Source organism: Rhipicephalus sanguineus, chromosome 2 (genome assembly GCF_013339695.2).
Source record: "Rhipicephalus sanguineus isolate Rsan-2018 chromosome 2, BIME_Rsan_1.4, whole genome shotgun sequence".
Classification (NCBI taxonomy): domain Eukaryota; kingdom Metazoa; phylum Arthropoda; class Arachnida; order Ixodida; family Ixodidae; genus Rhipicephalus; species Rhipicephalus sanguineus.
In genome coordinates this window covers 138765316-138784837 of record NC_051177.1, presented here as the reverse complement: position 1 = coordinate 138784837, position 19522 = coordinate 138765316, and the positions used below count along the sequence as shown (strand labels likewise).

At 47.5% G+C, this 19522-nt stretch overlaps 1 protein-coding gene across 2 annotated transcripts in view; it reads left to right on the top strand.

Moving 5' to 3' along the window:
- The window catches only part of LOC119383707 (calumenin-B-like), a 583129-nt gene that overhangs the window by 432637 nt on the left and 130970 nt on the right, over positions 1 to 19522 (top strand). The window contains exon 1 of one of the 2 annotated variants that reach the window (XM_049412631.1): positions 12 to 28. The exons of the other annotated variant lie outside the window; for it this stretch is intronic. The gene's annotated coding sequence lies outside the window, so the exon portion shown is untranslated. Of the gene's footprint in view, positions 1 to 11; positions 29 to 19522 lie in introns of those variants that run through there. 2 annotated transcript variants of the gene reach the window in all.

Here is a 19522-nt window from a genome sequence, read left to right as displayed (position 1 = left end):
GCTCGTCAAAAGTTAAAAGTGCCAACGGGTAAGTTAGCAGCTGCTGTCTACTTCGCGAGCGAAGAGAAACCGCCTACATAACTATTTTACCTCGTAAGCAGGCATCGTATCGGGTCGAACTTTGTTTCGAACAATCCTGCCGCTTGTCAGAAAACAGTCATTATCGCACTCGTTGCCACCGGACTTCTTTTTCACCTCGTCTTTCAACAGCCTTGATTCCCGCTTCTATAAAAATTAGGGCAGCTTCTAACTAGGAGTGCCAAGCCTGAAGGAAGTGCAGAGCTGGGCGGCCTTCTTTGTTTCTCTTTATTTTTCCCTTTCACTCTTCCTCTCTTTTCTTTCTCTTTCTCTCTTTTCGTTTTCTCTGTTTTTGTTTCTCTCTTTATCCTATATTTATTTTCTCTATCTATTTCTTTCCCTTTCTTGTTCTTTCTAACTTTCCCCCTTTATTAACTTCTCTCTCTCTCTTTTTCGCTTGCTTCCTCTATCTTTCTCTCTCTCTCTTTCTTTGATTCTCTCTCTGTCACTCTTTCTTTCCTTTCTACATTTGTTTCTCTCTATTTCTCCCTTGCTCATTCTGTCTATGCTATGATTTACTCTCTCCCGTGCTCTTCTTCCTCCTCCTCACTCTCGCTTCCCTTTCTCACCCTCTTCTTTGTTTGTCACCCTCACTTTCTCTCCCTCTGTTTTCTTTCTCTTTCCGTCTCTCTTCTTTATCTTTCTTTCTCTTGCTTACTTTTCTTTCGCTTTCTCGCTTGCTTCCCCTTTATTTCTATCTTTTCCTTCTCCATTTCCCTCTTTCTGATTCTTTCTATGCTACGGTTTACTCTCTTCCCTCCTCCTTTCCCTCTTCTTTACTCTTGCATCTCTCTTCCTCACCCTCACATCCCTCTCCCAGCCCCTTGCTATGCAAAACTACACAAGGCTATGCTATGCTCTGCTTGCGTGCCTGGATAGCCGATTGGTTACGATGCTCTCCTTCGGATCGTGGGAAAGCGAGTGCGAATCCCTCCTCGCTGAGAAATTCATCTTCGGCAAGAATTTTTCTGTTTCTGTTTATTTCTATCTGTCGTCCTTTCTCTCTCTCTCTGTACTCGTTCTCTCCCCCATAAGGTTATTGTATCCCGCGCCGGAGAAAACGCCGCACGTGTTCTGGGAGCGAAGCAGAAGATGAAGACGACGACGACGATGACGAAGTAGAGGACAAAGAGAGCGCGTGCCGGTTCACGATGATGATCATTTCTCTTTCCGATGAACCAATTACGGCGAGCTTAAACAGGTCCGCGGTTAAAAAGTGGGAGGCTGACGGATTTCGTTAACTAGCATTTTTCCTACGACCCATATTTGTACGTGATGGTGCTTGTTTAATTCTCAACTCTTTATTCTGTTTAACCGAAAATGATATGCAAATCATCGGCGATGAAAGTGGGCATAACCACGCAAGCCAGCGCCATCGCAGCTGCGTCCCGTTAGGTCGTAGCCCAAAGTTTCATACTATTATAACTAAAAGCTGCGAGCGCTCAACGATCATCGAAATTATACATGGAATTATGCGACGTACAGGCTCCGTATCGGATTGTGTTAATAAACTGTTTACAAGTATCTTATTTCTAGTTTTGGTTTCGTTGCGAGAGCAGCAGCTGTATCCTGCCGCAATGCATGCGTACGGTGTAGGGGTTGGAGTGCGGCGAAAAAGACTCAAGCGGTGCCTTTATTGTTGAAAGTGACTGAAGTTCGCAAGGTCTCTCAGTTCGCGGCAATGTTCCGGCTTTGCAGGTTGCGTTAGTTTATTAACGTAAATGCAATAGTCCAAGTCGAGAAAAACAAGCGCACGCGACCGCAGGCCTCCCTTGGGTCTGTCATGTAGACGCGCAGTACAGGCGCCACACGTCCCGCTACGTCGCATTAGACAAGCGCTCACAGCTCAAAGCTATGGGACACGACAGCTGCAGCGCGCGCGTTTCAGAGGAAGCAGCGTGCCGGCATAAAATAAAAAAAGACCGCAGACATTCTGCTAGCGCCTGAGCCATCAAGCAGAATCGCTGGAATTCACATCAATCGCGGTACAAATCTGCGCGCTTGTGTGATTTCCCACTATCTTTCTTTCGTTGACTTTTTGTTGAGGGCATTTTTGCGCCTATATCTTGATCATTCCATCGCAGTTGCGCCGTGGGTATGTTTAGATTTCACCTCTGTTAAGTATAGATGACCAAGATGACCTCTTCTACAATCGGCGAAACAAGATACCACCATTGATCAGTTCCACAATTGAGTATTTGGCTGCCTGGCATTCCTCCGCCAGGCAGTGGTAGACCCGTCGTGTCTGTGCAGCCATGGCGTTCCCTGCTGATACGCTACTCGCTAGGTCTGTGCGTGCTTCACCTCTCGCTCACGATTGCCATGCCAAAAGCGGAACACCGCAAGATCCACCCATCAAATGTTCGTGCACTTTTCAGCCACTACAGTTCCCTTTTGCATAGTTTTGTTTGTGCGCTTGTGGTCGGCTACGTGTGATCACTTTCTTGCGGCTCACCACCAAATGCAACTAGGCACTCGCTGTGAACAACAACATTGTTTGATTTCTCTATGCTATTATGCTCATATAACATTTAATGCATTACATATATACATAAAAATAAAACAATTATACCGGGATGACTGACTATTTAATATTTTACTTGAAATACACAGTTATGTGTAGTATCCCTTTACAACCTAATAAAACCAATAGAAAATAAAGCTAAGGAAGATATAGGGGCCATTACCGGCATGCTTCAACTGCAGTATAGTAATTATGACATCAATGGAAAGGAATTAATGCGCTGGTCACTTTCCCATCCGCTTTATTGGGTATTTATGCTTGTGTAATCCTGGGAGTGTCAGCCAGCGCCGCTCGTAGCCATAACGGTGAGTGTGGAGCACTCCTTCGTTGCCAGCTGGCGTCACGTGGCACGCGACCTTATTACGAGCTGAAAGCCGAACAGTAAACCCGCGCATACTACCTAAGGCATGATGTCTGCCAGAACGAGGCCCACGCTATGAACGAAGGCAACAAGGAGGACTGATCGAGGGCTCGTAATGACACATGACGAGGACTTGACGAACAATGTGCAGCTCCTTGACATGTGAACAAACTTAGGGGGAAATTCTGTTGCAGTTGGCCTTCAACTGAACAAGGTGATGAGTTAAGCTACTGGACTGATGTTAATTTTATAGAGATCTTAATGCAGGTTAACACCCACGCAAAAAGAGTAAAAAATAAGGATACGACAGATAATTACTTCCCTGCCTTCGTTTTCGTTCGTTTTCTATGTGTGTGCTCGTAAGCTTCAAGGTCTCTCTGTAATTAGCTTAACTAATAGCCTTTGTGACATGGTTAATGTAACATAAGTTTTGTCGAATAACAATAATTTAATTAACTTAATCTAATTTTTATATGCGCGCGCATGACAACAAATGTCATTTGAAAATGATGACTGTGACAATACTCTCTTGCGCCATGACTTTGGGTGGAAAAACGCTAACAAAGCTTGCATTTTTAATAACAAAAAGTTGTTTTAATTATATATTCTGGGCTGTTTTAGTCGATTTGTCCCAGCTCGGCAATCTAAGTCAAGCTGAGGCAAGAGCCGCGCCCTGGACACTTAGTGTTCCGTTTCATGCGAAGTTCCAAATATGAACCTTCCTTATCTTTTTTATCCGGCTCTATTCACTGCATGTGTGTTTATTTTCTTTTTTTATGCGCATGCCATTCTCAACGCAAGTGTAGACTGTTCGGACAAACGAGGATCCAAACCGGACTGCTGAGACTTCGCGCACATGGCTTCTGAACGGCCACGGATGCTTAGAGTAGGTTTCTGTAAGAAACATTCTTATCAGCTTTTACACCAATTAACCTGCAATTAACACATTAAAGCGCGTATTTTACGTTTAGATAAATTAAACAAAAGACATCTTTAATTACATGTCTTCGTGGAATGCCGTTCGCGTAGAGACTACAGATAAATAAACGCAAATGAGTTTCCTGAATTCATATGTTTTACAATGTTCAGTAACGTAGCTTGCTGGGCGAGTTGGTTCATACTATTCGGAAGAGCTTTGCGATAGGTGGCGAGACACTGGAAGTTGTAAAGGAGTACGTCTACTTAGGACAGGTAGTAACCGCGGAGCCGAGCCATGAGAGTGAAATAACTAGAAGAATAAGGATGGGTTGGGGCTCATTCGGCAAGCATTATCAAATCATGAATGGTAATCTACCACTATCCCTCAAGAGGAAGGTATATAACAGCTGCATCTTACCGGTACTTACCTACGGAGCAGAAACCTGGAGACTTACAAAGAGGGTTCAACTTAAATTGAGGACGACGCAGCGAGCGATGGAAAGGAAAATGATAGGTGTAACCTTAAGAGACAGGAAGAGAGCAGAGTGGGTCAGGGAACAAACGGGGGTTAATGACATCATAGTTGAAATCAAGAAGAAGAAATGGATATGGGCCGGGCACGTAGCACGTCGGCAGGATAACCGGTGGTCATTAAGGGTAACTGACTGGATTCCAAGAGATCGCAAACGTGTGAGGGGGAGACAGAAAATTAGGTGGGTAGATGAGATTAAGAAGTTTGCAGGTATTACGTGGCAGCAGAAAGCACAGGACCGGGTTGATTGGCGGAACATGGGAGAGGCCTTTGCCCTGCAGTGGGCGTAGACAGGCTCATGATGATGATGATGATGATGATGATGATGATGATTCGGAAGAGGAAAGCAGCGGAAACAGAACGAAGACAGCAAAGAAGAATAACCAGACAGGACAAGCGCTGAACTAAATTTATTATTGAAGAAAGCCCACACCCCCGCATACATGAACCAGTAGTGCATGCGTAAATAGTTGGTGCACGTTGCGTTGATATTTCGGTGTATTTCGTGACAAAGTACTGTTACTTTGTAGCGCTTTGACACGTTTCATAGCAATGTACCGTTAGTTTTCAACTTTGACACCGCTGAGATAGCTTATTTATACGCATGCGCTGCTGCTTCAGTTTGGGACAGGCCCGTAGCCAGGGGGGGGGCGGGAGGCCCTAGAGGCCCGGGCCTCCCCCCCCCCCCGAAATTTTGGTGAAGTAGATGTTTTGACCAAAAATAAATAATGAAATAGGTGTTTTTCTCAAATAGTGAAGATTTTCAGCAAGTGCCCCCCCCCCCCCCCCAAAAAAAAAATTCCTGGCCACGGGCCTGGTTTGGGGGTGTGGGTTTTCTTCAATAAATATTTAGCTGTAAGTCCAGCGCTTGTCTTGCCTGGTTGCTCTTCTTCACTGCCTTCATTTTATTTTCGCTGGTTTCCTCTTCCCAATATCTCACAATGTTATGTTCATGTAATGTCATTAGTGTGTTCTTGTGACAGCAAAGAGATCACATTACGAACGAATGATACTCATTGGGAATGACATTGGATTTTCCGTATAAGATGGGTATGGGTCGGTTGGTTGGTTAGTTTAATGGGTGTATGTCCCAAAGCGACTCGGGCTATGACAGACGCCGTAGTGGAGGGCTCCGGGCAAATTCGACCAGCTGGGGTTCCTTAACGTGCACTGAGATCGCAGAGGACACGGACCCCTGGCAATTTGCCTCCTCCGAAATGCGACTGCCGCGACCGGGATCGAGCCCGCGTCCTTCGGGACAGCAGTCAAACACGGTAGCCGCTAGGCCAGCGAGGCAGTACGGGACTTGCTCTTGACATACCCTGGACATACCACGGGCGCGAGGACATACCGTTGCGCCACCATGCGGAAGCACCCCTGTGACGTGCAAGGTTGGATAGCTCCGCCAGCCCTCTCCCGCTCAGCCCGCAGCCGCTTTCGCGTCTCCTTTTTAGTATTCTCGTTGCATTTCACTTCGACAAAATCAGTAAAACTGCGGCGGCTTCGTCACTGAATGTACGAAATGATAAATAACGGCTCCGAATAAATGTTAAGCTCCTCATAATGCCTTAGACAACGCCCTGACTTCCGACGTCGTCTGCTATGGCCACCTGTACGAAAGCCACGGCGGCCGAACGCGCTGCTTTTGTAAAAGGTAGCGAACCATCTTGTGTCGAAATGAAGCATCAAATGGGCTTTAGCGCGTGCTTGCGGCAAATACACATATTTTTGACCCAAGAAATACGTGAAACTTCATTAATCGTGGGTTTGCATCTAAAGATGGGCTGCGGTTGACACGGCATGCATGCGCAAATTCACATTCCTGTTTAGCACACATATTTCTATGCAGCACGACCCCAGCGGATTCTCCGCTTTGTGGGAAGCAACGAAGCATGCTTAGAGCTGCATGCAGCTGCAACCTTTCTGATATGATTGGAGGCAAATGCAAGAGAGCCATACGCACGCGCGTGCCTCACTCGGAGTTGTAGATAAATATCATTTCACATGAACAGATTACGCTCCAAATTTTCAACGGTTGTCACACGGTGCACTTTCGACATCACCATCGAGCCAGATAGGGATGAAAATTTTTGATGATTGACTCAGTTCTCCAGGTTCTACAAAGGGGCCAATGGCGATCGAAAAAAAACGGTCCCGACCGGGCTCGATTGCGAGAGGAAATGCGCCGTGTGCCAGCTGGCCGTATTACTTTGCGCACTTGAATGAGCACGCTGTAAGGTATGGTTCACCGAGCAGACTGTGGTGGAAGTCTCGTCGGCGAGACAGGTAACGTTCAGCGAAGACTCAAGCAGCACATGTATGATGCAAGAAAGGTTTCACCGCCGAGCACGCAGAAGCAACTGGCCACGTGCGAAATAGAGTGCGATAGGGCAAAAATAACGAAAGAGAAAAGAACTGGATTTTGAATATCTGACAATCCAGACAACGGCGCACACGCTTAAACGTAACGACGACTATTTCCCACACGTGTATACATGTTGCTACGTCATACTTTAAAAGATACGTAACCGGACTGCTTGCGCATTCATTTTTCGCTGTGAACAAGGCTTCCGTGCGGCAGCCGAAACGTCTTGATTTTATGTGAACATTCCTGGTCGGTGTCCATTTTAACCCCATGGGCTTGAAATAACAATGAAAGAAAGACAGGCGACAGCGGTATCATGGTCTTGCAAAGAAGGGTAGGCGTAAAAGTGAAATCTCACGCCTGGCTCCTTCGCGTACGTAGCGCACTGTGGCACGGAGCAGAAAAGTACCATGCCACCGATAACTTTACCGCACTTTCCCGGATTGTGCAGCTTCTAGGGGTCCGCACACATAATGTGAGAGCAAAACAACGCTATTCAAAAGAGAAAACGCCACGGAATCGTGTGTAAACAACGCATTCAACCGTCCGCTTCCCTTCGCCACAGCGAGGTGAGATCACGTGATCCAACCCTGCACGTCACAGCGATTGCAGCGCCCGCGTCTCCAGTGGTGGGCCTCGCGGGACCCATTTCTGCGTGCATATGCCTGCAGCCGTTGAGTGATGAACCACACTGCAAGGAGGACGTGGAAGGAGGCAAGTCCGAGAACAACCCCGACTACGACCACGAGGATGGTCTCGGAGAGGAGAATGCCAAGACCTAGAAGCAGCAATTTGCGGAAGAGACCAAGGAGCGGCTCTCCAAAATCGTTGACAAAATCGACAACGACGCCATCAGTGAACGGAGAACACTTGTTTCAGTTTTCATGGGACCTCCGAACCTTTCTCCAATCGATCGTGCCCCGAAAAGGGTACGCACTGGCGCAGCTTCTCTCTTTTCACCTAAAAACAAAGAAACTTTCCCGAAATACCATGTCCTTCACTGTGAAAAATCCGCTATGAAAGCTAGAGCTCTTGCGTGGCTGTAGTATACAAAGAGCGGCGCGCTCGTGTGCGCCTGCGCCGCTTTGATTCGATGCGCAGCCGCGCCGGGTGCACTGACGCTCCACGGAGTGTGGCCACGCTGAGCCGTGTTCAGCCTAAAAGTGGACGACACTGTACATTCTGGCATACACCTTGCTAGTGAAACGTATATTCTAGAATGTACCATGCATGACAGGTTATTTGTAATACTCATGCAGTGCCAATTTTCATGTATATCAAGTTAATGAAACGGTCGAGAGAGTACCAAGGCTGTGTCCTGTAAAATCTGACGTACATGGCACAGATGCCATGATTTTCATGTCACAGCCTGTCATTTATGTTCGTCATATGCTCATGTCATGTCATATCATGCGAATTTTGGTATATGTCAAGTTGAGGAAACGGCCACGAGAGCAAGAATTTGTAGGCGGCTAGATAGATAGATAGATAGATAGATAGATAGATAGATAGATAGATAGATAGATAGATAGATAGATAGATAGATAGATAGATAGATAGATAGATAGATAGATAGATAGATGTAAATGCTTCGAATTTAATGACTAAGAAAAGCGTAGGAAAACGGTAGAAATATTTCTCATGCATTATCGAGCTTTTGTTATGACGTTGATAGCGATTACATTATCAGTGTATTATTATCCGGAAGATACCCTTCATAATGGGATAGTTATCATTTGACCCGACGGGTGGAGGACAAACACCTGGGAAGTCGTCGTACTCCGGGTTCATCACGCCGAATACTTCTTCCTCGTACTCATGGTCCAGAGCGACTATGTTGTCATAAGCGTCTTCGGCAGTGTTGTATGCGATTGCGTCCTCCCCTTTGCAGGCAAAATGGAAACTTGGACGAGTATTCGCGCTGTCAGTCAGCACCCTGCTCTGATTCCACGACGAGTCCAGGATGTCGCACACCTCCGGCAGCGAGAGTATGCCCGTCGTCTTGGTCAGCGGTCCCGGAGGCCCGTATCCCAGCGGATGGATGTTGTACGGCTTGACGCTGGTGCTGCTGGCGTTCTCGCACTTAGCAGGGTCGATTTTGTATGTCAGTGCCACAAATGGATACAAGTGACAAAAGGCAGGCCGGTCTGTTTGGTTCAGTTTTGTTGAGTAGACCTTCATTTCCTGAATCGTGTAGGTCGTCGCCTTGGTGCGGTTGCCGATTTTGCGTGGATACTCCTGGTACAACACGATAGTGTGGTAAGCCCGTCTGTGCGCCAGTTTGCTCGTGTTGTACGGTGCCCGCTTGTAGTAGCCGTATGGGAAGACAAAGCCGAACGTGTAATTGTGCTGCATGAATACATCGTTGGTCTCATTGTAGAGCTCTGCCATGCTGCGGTTGAGTGCGTCGGGCGCATTGGTCCACCACATGCGGATGGCGTCGTAATTGTTGGCTTTCATCCAGGCCATCGCGTTCGTTAGGAATGTGGCCTTCTCGTTGTTCTCATTCGCCAGCAGCTTGTAAAATACCGAGTCAGAGCCCCGGACAACGAGCCACACCTCCAGGAATGGATTTTCCGCCTTGAAGTTGGCCAAGCGGCGCACGGCGTCCCTCGGCGGGAGGTCCACGTGCGGCAGCTCTGGCTGCAGCTGCATGTTGTCGTCGAGGGAGTAGCAGCAGTACATGGCGTAGTGGCAAAACATGTACGGGAAAAAGGCGATACCATAGGTGCGGCGGTGGCTGAGGAAGCCCTGCTTGTCCGCCCAGAAGGGACACAAGTATTTGTGCAGGTAGGTCCAGATCTGTTGCGTGTAGTCTTGGCTGTAATTCCAGCTGTCCTCTGTAGTTGTGGTTGTGGTTGGGGGTGTGTTAGTAGATGCCCGCGTGATAGGCTGTCCACTGGGTGGCCGGGCTCTGCCAAAGGGGTTGTAAGTGACCCGTATGGGGCTGTCATAGTCATCGTCGGCAGCGAACTCGGTGGGCAGTATGCCAAGGAGAAGCACGAACAGTATAATGACAATCAGAAGCAAAAGGAGACAACAGAACGTTATGGCAACCGAAAGACTGTCAGAGTTGTCTTCGCTACCACCAGCTATGGCGGGGTCGGCAGCACCAGGACTGACGCCGACTGCACCCAAAGCTCCCGGGTTCGCCAGCGCGATCTCATCCCCGTATGGATAATATGCGTCGGGGTAGGGCGTGACTGGTGTGGAACCATAGGGTGTTGCACCACCGTAAGGCGTGGCTCCATCGTAAGCTTCCTGGTTCACCAACGCGACATCGTCCTTGTACTCGTACGCGTCCATGGTTTCTGCCTTCCTAGCCTGAGGTACGACGTGTGTGCGACACTGGGAACACAAACTTGAGCGTGATAAACGGATAGTGAACAAATTTACCGACTGGCCAACCTTCGCTGCTTGTCTGCTTCACAAGACACTATCCCACTACATGTGCTGGCACATCGCTAGCGCGTCCATGAGAGGCGCGGCTCTCTGGTGTGGCCAGTCGAAGATGAAGACGTTGGCGTTGGATACTCTCGTGCGCGTTCGCCTGTGGGGCGTACATGACCGGTTCGAGACACTTTCCTGTGTTTTTATTTAGATGCGAGGCAGCTTTTGCTCGGGGCTGTGTCCGTCCCTTGGCGACCGTCCGCTCGGGAACCAGGTGTGCTGGCACGGGCTAGCGCGTTCGGGCCTGTGTAAGGGGCTGGGTAAGACGCAGTGGCCTGTGACCCTTAGAACCATGTGCGATGGCACGTTCAAGCGCGTTCGGGCCTGTATAGGGGCTGGGTAAGACGCTGTGGCCTCTTCCCCTTACGCTCTCTCAGCAATGATGTGATGGTGTCGGGGAACGAGATTCTGCAGACGCGCGATGAACTAACGCGTTGTATCCTAGTCAGAACGCGCTGGCGCACGTGCTAGCGCGTTCGGGCCTGTGTAAGGGGCTGGGTAAGACGCTGTGGCCTCTCTCCCTTACACTCTCTCAGCAATCACGGAACTTTAAGTCGACCCATGCACTGCTTCGCATCCCCACATGGTTCCCTTTAGTGGGAGATGGTGTAATTTTTTCTTTCATTTACCTCTTCCACTTTTAACAGGAAAGTGTTTTATGCCGGGGCCCACCAAGACTTTCATGACGCATTTCCGTCACGGAAATGCGTCAGCAAAATTCACACGATCAAATGACAAAGAAAAAAGTCACAGTTCGGCCGCAAGGGTGAAGCAACGAAAGCGATAGCGACAAATTAAAATGTCGCTCGAGCGCAAACTAACCACGGTCACGGCTCGACGCTTGGAGTGCACTGCTCAAACACAAAGAAAGGTGCTCGAAAAGCACGCACAGATATACACAGGACGAGTGCGAACAACTGTCGCAGTTGTTACTTTTTCGTGTTTGAGCAGCGCGCCACAACCCAGTGCTCTTAGATTTTTTTTTCTTGAAAAGTGTGGTGAGTCACCCCTCCGCGTCTCCTGCCGCGCGGTGGCGTTCGACACATTGTTTACCCGGCGTTCCACATAGCGAGTGAGTACTGAAATGGGCCACTTTTTAGTGCGCGTCTCAAGGGCACTTTTCATATTGAAGCAAAATCTATAGGCGATGCGCAATGCGCCGACTACGCCATCTGCTGCCGCGGCTCGGAAGCGCTGATGGGTCCCGGCGAGAAGTGTTCCCGCGAGCGTCTACGCGAGTGCACGGGTAGATGTGTTTTCATCGTGATTTAACGACTCTGTCGGGCCTCAGCGATGTCGAAAAATAACTGCTACGTTGTCGGCTGCTCAAACACACAGAAAAAAAATCGCCAGGAACGCACTTCTACAGGTTTCCGGTGCTATTTCATGAGCGAGAGCGATGGAGGCGGTGCATTGCGGCTGTACGACGTAGAAGGTAAGCAATCGCGCTTTGTTTACGGCAGTGTTAGAACGATTACCGTGTTTTCATTTCTCCATTTATGTCGCTACGTCTTCAGCGAACGCTACTACGCTTACACTTGGTCGCCTCGCCTGCATTGTAGACGCTACAATGCACATGAGGTCGTTATTACTGATAAGACGCGATGCCTAAGCTCTCTTGAAAAAACGAATGGCGCCAAGCGCAAGGCCAGAGAATGTGGGGCAGGTGACGGCTCCTTTACAAAAGCGCCGTAGAATCACACGTGTGCTGCAGGAAATCGGCTGCATTCTACCTAATGATGGCACTGGAATGCGATCACCGGTGCCTGCGTACGGCTCGCAAAGGAGGTGGCTGCACAGGATCCACTGAGAGGATCTCATGGCACGTCGGTAACGTTATAACGCAGACGATGCGTGGCGGCACAAGCGGCGCTTCTGCAGCCCGACCGTGCTCGCCCACTCCCTAAAAAAAAAAAAGAAAGAAAGAACATAAACAAGAAACAGCTAAATTCGCTTAAGAAAAGTCGAAATAATAAGAGAACGCCTGCTTTCACTTATATACAACAAAATATATTTTTTCAGCGAAATTACAGGGGGTCGACGAACATGCACCGACGTTCTTCTCTGAAGACACCCAGCACATACGTAGCCAAGCTGGTATGACAAGCTAGGTGACCACCAGCTCCGCAGTGACTCAGTCCCGCGCCACTAGCGCAAGCTGCCGAGATATTTTTTCACAAGTTTATCGTGCTGGTTGCAAAGTTTTACCAACGCTGACCCTTCGCGTGGCCGCACCGGTCAAATACATGTGCCAGTGCGACAGCGCTCCCTCAAAATCTACTATATAAACACATGGCACGTAAACGAAGCTACTGTGTCGAGAAAAAACGTTGGTTCATGCGTCAACGCATGCAGCCATTAGTGATCGGGACGTTATAAAGAAAGCGGTATACTTACGATGAGCTCCACTTCGTAGGGAAGCTTGTTGATGCTTGTCTGTGGCAAACACTTGGCGCGTATGGTGACATTGTCGTCCCACACAGCTGTGGCATCGGACACATGTCCACTATTATAAAGTGCGGCTCCTTTGCGCACACTATCGCCGCAAAAGTAATTATCTGGGGCGCGCACAAACGGCAAATCGCACGCGAGCAAATGAGGCGTCTGCTACTCGACCCACCAGCGGTTCCAACGGCCGCCGCTACGCGGTTTTCAGTGGCGCCCCTATAGGCGCTGCGCATCGCGAATAGGAGCGTTGCTCTAAAGCGCTCCCTTCGGGCAATCTCGCTGGTGATACTGCACACGCTGAAGCACCTCTGAGCGCTGCGTACCGCCAGAGGTACACGGTGTATATAAATAGCCCGCCGTTAGTATTCCAAACAACGGATGGTGCGTGGCCTAGTTGTGTGACGCGCTACGCAGCGAGGGGTCGCAGGTACGAATCCCAGTGGCCAGGGGGTAGGCAGAAATTTTTTTCGGGGGTGGGGGCATCTCCTTGTTCTGAAGTGGGGGCCAGGCAGGCAGTTCTTGGGGGGAGGGGGCACGGGCCCGTTGTGCCACCCCCTGGCTATGCCACTGCTGGTGGTGCACTTCGGAAAATTTTCTTTCTGGCTTTTATTTATATATACATACATATACATATCCGCGACATGACGGGGACGCCGACGGCAAACACCCAACGAGAATGTCCATATAATTGCTATCGCAATAATAAAAATTAGAAAAGCTCCGTAAACGGCAGTCGAACCTACGACTTCTCGGTCTCGGTAACCAACCGTGGGGGGGGGGGGGCATGGGGGCGCTAGACTCCCCCCCCAAACTGAGAAAAGATAGGGAGCGGAGTCTAGCCTCCCCTCCCACATTTGACAGTGGTCATTGTTGGCTGTAGACTGGGAAACTAAGAAGTGAGGCAAAGTTTTACTTGAACGCTGCAATCGCATAATTACGTAATAAAATTTGTCCCACGAATCTTCTGTGAAGACTGTCCTCCGCGTCTCATGACCACGCACTGTACGGCTATCTGCGGTGCGGGCTGCCTATGCGAGGCTATCGCGCCTTACGCTCCAGCATTGCAGAGGAGGCTACCGCTCAGCAGGCGCTATGGAACATTAGAGCAATCTTTCATGATTTTATTTTTTTATGCCTGGCCTGAAATTCACGTAATCGGCGACACAAATACAGTCGGGAACCAGTAAACACTTTTATGGACCAATCAAACGCTCTTCCTGTTTCAGGGAATTTAGTTTCTTTCTTTGAAAACGAATAGCAACGCCGCTGCTCCATATCCAAGCAGCCGTGAGTTGATGAGTGTGCGGAAGTGGCGAGTGTTTTACTTGTGCCGAGCCAGGAGAGCTGGAAAAGGTTCCCGCTTTACTCTCCGATTAGCCTGCTTCACCCTGCTTATCATATGCTAGACTGCAGCGATCGCGGCGGCTTGTAACAAGGCGATAAATAAGGCAGTTTACTGGAGCACGTCGGGAAGCCCAGCTTTCAATTAGGTTTGCCCCATAACTTGATCTACCTCACCAGAGAGATGATCAACGTCCGCGGTTTTCTGGACTAAGAAGACTGCCCACTTGCAAAGGCTTGGGTCTGTTCCTAATAATGTTTTTCTCTCTCTCTCCGTCTTTCTCAGCAAAATGAGTTCACAGTGAGTTCACAATTACGAGTTATTATTACGTAATTATTATTGTTGCTCACAATTACGCGCACACGCAGCTCAGTATCGTTACACCACAACTGAAAGAATCTATTATACGCATATGAATCCATCTTGTCCGCTGCTATAAAGAGCCGCTGCCAATGTGAGTGGCGGGCAGCCTTCTTGAATTACGTTCGAAATGTCACACTGTGCGGCTATACCAAAAAAGTTTAGTTATTGTTCAGCATAGCAATGCGCTGTTTATTGTACACACTTCATTTTAACGCCGCGAGTTTTCGCAGACTTGTGACGCCGCGTAACAAGGAGGCGATTTTATGGCACACCGAACATTTTTAACGATTAGCTAAGAACCAATGATAAACAGCATGCTGCACTGAAAATGGTTTATTATCTTTTCTTACGTAGGTCGTGCATAAGTGGTCATTGTGAGACGGATCACTTACGCGTCATTTGTTGCATCGTGTTACAAGCAGGTGCTGTGAGCATGACCCAGAAAATTTCGACCAATAATTAACAGCCATCGACCTAGTACACTCAAGGAAGCAATGCGGTATAGTTTAACGTTATAATCGCCCACGTCTTTTCAAAGAAAATTTGAGCTTACACAGTTTACGTAGGCGTATTTGCTTGGAGGGGACGGAGGCGAGGAGTACAGAGCCACTTCACTTCTTTTCCCTCCGCCCCCCGCCAAAGCTGTGAAATGTGGGAGGGCAAGGAACGACACGTAGCATATAACTTTGTAGGCAGTCATAATCTTATATATACAAACAACTCAACGTGGTTTCCATAAAATTAGTCCACTGCACTTGATCTTCTTCTTCGGAAAGACGCTTACAGTAAAACAAATTGGCCCTCGGCTTATTCTGAACACTTCTGCGAACTACCATGCTTTGTCAGCCACACGCTTTGCTCAATAAGTGAGAACTTAAGGTATTAGAGTCATAGCAGGTTCTTCCTACTCATCGTATTTAGGACGCCAAACTGAGACTGCGAAGTTTGCCGATGGAATGTTCAGATGAAGAACAGATTAAATGCTGGCTGTACTTTTTAAAATTGACGGCACTTTTTCCATGATGCTTTCAAACGCTACTGAGCGGCCCAGCCTGCACAATCTGTTTGTGCAGCTTCTTCCTTGGTATCAGACAGCATTTTTGAAAAGCAAATTATCTCCCTGTATATAAAAGATCCCCTCATATCAGAGCAAATGTAGTTCTCTCTCTCCCTCTTTATATATATATATATATATATATATATATACATATATATGGGGCGTGGACTATGAAGAGTCTGTCTTGGGTTGCTGTAACATAATTAGGAAAAAGGTATACGCTACAAAAAACTTTATTTGTCGACGTTTCGATCGGAGACCGATCTTCATCAGGATCCTGATGAAGATCGGTCTCATATCGAAACGTCGACAAATAAACAGTTTTTTAGAAGCGTATATACCTTTTTCATATATATATATATATATATATATATATATATATATATATATATATATATCAGTGCTGGGCAGTATCGAAGATACATGTATCTTAGATACTATCTTAGATACTCTGTGGGTATCTTTTATCTGTATCGCGATACGTCTCGAAAGACGAGTATCTGTATCTGTATTTCCGATACATTCGATAATGTATCGTGTATCTTAAGATACAAGATACTTCTATCGCAACACAACCTTGCGAAACAATAATCGCTGGCCAAGCTCCGCTTCTCAATCTGGTACTGGTACCACTAAGCCATCTGAATAAGTCTAACGCCAGTTACGTTATTTTATTTTTACGCCAGAGTCATCCAGTGTGGGTAGAGGATCAGGAAGACAAGCGCGCGGACGTCTACGCCCAGCCCACGTACCTTTTGTTTTCTCGATTTCTTTTCTTTTTAGTTGCGCCAATGCCGCGACACTTGCTCTTAGCCACTGTCCTGCGCCGCGTACTCCACTGCATGCGGCGTCTATCGCGCAAATTCTGATGTTGCTACAGTGTCGTTATTGAAGATTCCCTTGAGTCTTCCTCCGTAACGAAATGTGATGCGTGCAAGAATGTGGTTGCTTTGTGTCGCGTAGATTTTACATATCAGCAATTTGAAGGATCTCGTAGATGTAAGTTTGACTTGCATGCAATGAATTAACTTATATGGAAATAAGATTCTAACAACTTTAGCACTACTGGTTCTGACGCTAGTCTAATTGAGCAGGCGTTTACCTAACAGAAAATATCTTGGCGTACGGTATTTTTCACTTCCATCTACATTTATTCAAAGAATTTATGAAATTATAATTTGATTATTAGCACAAGTGCTTTCTTCGCTGTCATTTTGCATCACATACATTACCTAGGTCTCTGCACTGTTTTTCAGGTCTGGTCACTGCAGTATGTCTTTTGTAACGGGCTCCCAAAATAAGATTTCTGCTTTATTCTTCTAGCTGTTTGCTTTATTTATACTACTGTTTACATATTTACACGTTGCCAAGGCGATTTTGAAAACAAATATATAATTACGTGGGCGTGTCTTGAGTATACAGTACAAAATATTCTGCTCACCGCTTAAGAAAATAGCGAAATTGAGTTTGCATTATAATAATGGAAATTATTAGGAGTCATATTAAAGATGTTAGGAAAGGGATTTGAGAAACGTTGTTTTACTGAATGCTCCGTTTTACTCATGAGCGTCCCAAGAAGCCGTTTCAGGCAATTTTCCATTGACATTGAATTTTCTATTGTCTCAACAGGTACGTTGACGATACTTCGGGCTCATAGCTATTAAGGGCGCCGTCTGTATTGTGTTTCTGTACTCATTCAATGTGAATGTTTGATACACAACCACCTCTGTATTTTACTTATATTTGTTTTCCTGCTTTAGGCCTTCTTAAATATTTTTCGTATTACTAATCGCCATCTAATAGGAGCTATAAGCGGCAATAGCGCGAGTAGCGGCGGTGTCCTGCGACGCTTTGTGCAACTATACAACACGTCTGAGACATTTCTGTGTTGCACATGTTCTCTCGTTAAAGAAAAATTGCTAAAAGATGGCACGTTAGTGCCATCTTTTAGCAATTTTTACGCCATGCAGTTTTACGTCATATACGTATACACCAGGGGTCTCAAACTAAGCTTACAGCCGCCGGGCCGCAGTCGCGAAATTTAGCTCCAAGGGCCGAAGATGGTGGAGTCGGAGAGAGTTTGAACAAAATGACGTTGCCATTTGAAAGGAAGCCTCTCCCATATCTCATATATAGGTCAATTCTGATGGGGATTTGGAGTGAGGATTTGAAAAACATCAATACCGATGTACACAACGAGTGGAATCTGGACGCGGATTGAAATATAGAGTTTTCGTTCTCAGCTTATATGTTTCAGCAAATGGTGACCACATGTTCCTCACGAAAGAAATGCTTGAGACCAGTCATGTCTGTGTAGCTCACGAACATACTTATTTAGAAAATAAAAACTAATAAAACGGAGACGGTCATGTGTGCCGGCCGGGCCGCTAGCGAACGGTCTCAAACCCCGTATACACCACGGGCCCCCACCCCTCCCCCCCAAAGAAAAAAATGTCGCTACCATCGTTGTTGCTGCGGTATTGTGCAAACTGTCTTTTACGTACAAGGTAAAAGTCCACATCGGTATTTGCGCCGTCGTGCGAAGGCTTCTTATGGACGTTATTGTGATTACATGGCAACCCGCTAGCTGGTCGGCAAGCTGAGCAGCGACTCCCATCACCTGCAAAAATGACAAGCAAGAACCGCTGTCAGCGATGTGTGTAAAGAGTTGTCCTGTGAAGAAGCTAAAACAAGCCCCAATAAGTTATTTCGGAAGGAAACTAATGTACTTTGAGCAAGAAGGGTGAAACTTTTGAGACACTAACGGATATTTCATTCAAGTGAAACAAAATAGGTCACAGTTAGGAATTTGATAATGTATCGAAGTATCTTATGATACAATTGCCAAGTATCGTATCGGATACAATTATTGCGGCAGTATCTTGTATCTGTATCTCCAATACTTTTTGCCTGAATATCTTGTATCGTATCGCGATACAATTTCAAAGTATCTTTGCCCAGCCCTGATATATATATATATATATATATATATATATATATATATATATATATATATATATATATATATATATATATATTGTAATGACGAGAGAAAAGAGACAACGCCCGATGGCTGGCCCGGCTGTTCTATTTCTGCTTCGTCGTTCTCCTCTGCATCGCGCTAGCCGAGCTCGCGCCAGTGCCCGAGCGCCGCTATTGCTTCCTTACACTCGGCCACGCTGAGACATTGCAAGGAGAGCTGCGAAATCGCCTCTGGAGGGCGGCATTGACTGTTGCGTGCGGTCGGTCTCGGTCACGCAGTGACTTGGTTTGATGAGGTGCCAACAATGCCTCTGGTGGTCGGCCTTGGCTGTTGCGTGCGAGACGGTCTCCGTCACGCAGCGACTTAATTACGCTGCGAAACATGCCCCTGGTGGCTGGCCTTTCCAACGCTGCAGCATGTCTGGATATTCTAGCAAAGATTTTTCCGGCGGGCGGCATTGACCGTGCCGCGGTGGTCGGACTTGTACACGCCGCGACTTGTCTGGCCGAGTTTACGAACATTCTAGGGGGCGACACTGGCTGTACCGGCATGGTCTCAAGACAGGCTTACGCTTGGCCCGTCGAGGTGCTATATTTCACTGTGTAGCGGTTGGCGACAATGATGGCCTGCGAAAAATGACAAGCCCTCGGCTGAGCGGTTCTGTGTCTCCGCACCGGCGCATCAGTCTTCGAACAGTTGTAGTTAGAGATGGCCTTTAAGAGGATCGAACGCTTGGAGTTTTCGTTTCCTTTGGGGTCTTCTTCTCTGAGGCTCAAGGGGCGGACGTCCGCATAATCGGCCAACGACTGCGGTGACGTCCAGGAGTGCGGCTCCGACGTGGGAGGGCCCATCTTGTTGGCATCATCTGACCGGTCTGGTTTGAGGAGAAGTGGGGTGTCCTGTACGGCAGCAGCCGGTGCGTCCGCGTGTTCACGTGATGGGGAGCGGGAGAGAATCTTCTCCGACTAATGTTGCTGGCAAGAGCTCTCAGCCTCTGGCGGTATTGTGCTGGCATCGCATACCGACGCACACACACGGAGCTGTAGCGGTGCACAGCATCAGGGGTGAATTCCACCGGCAGGGAAGTCGACGTTCTCTGTC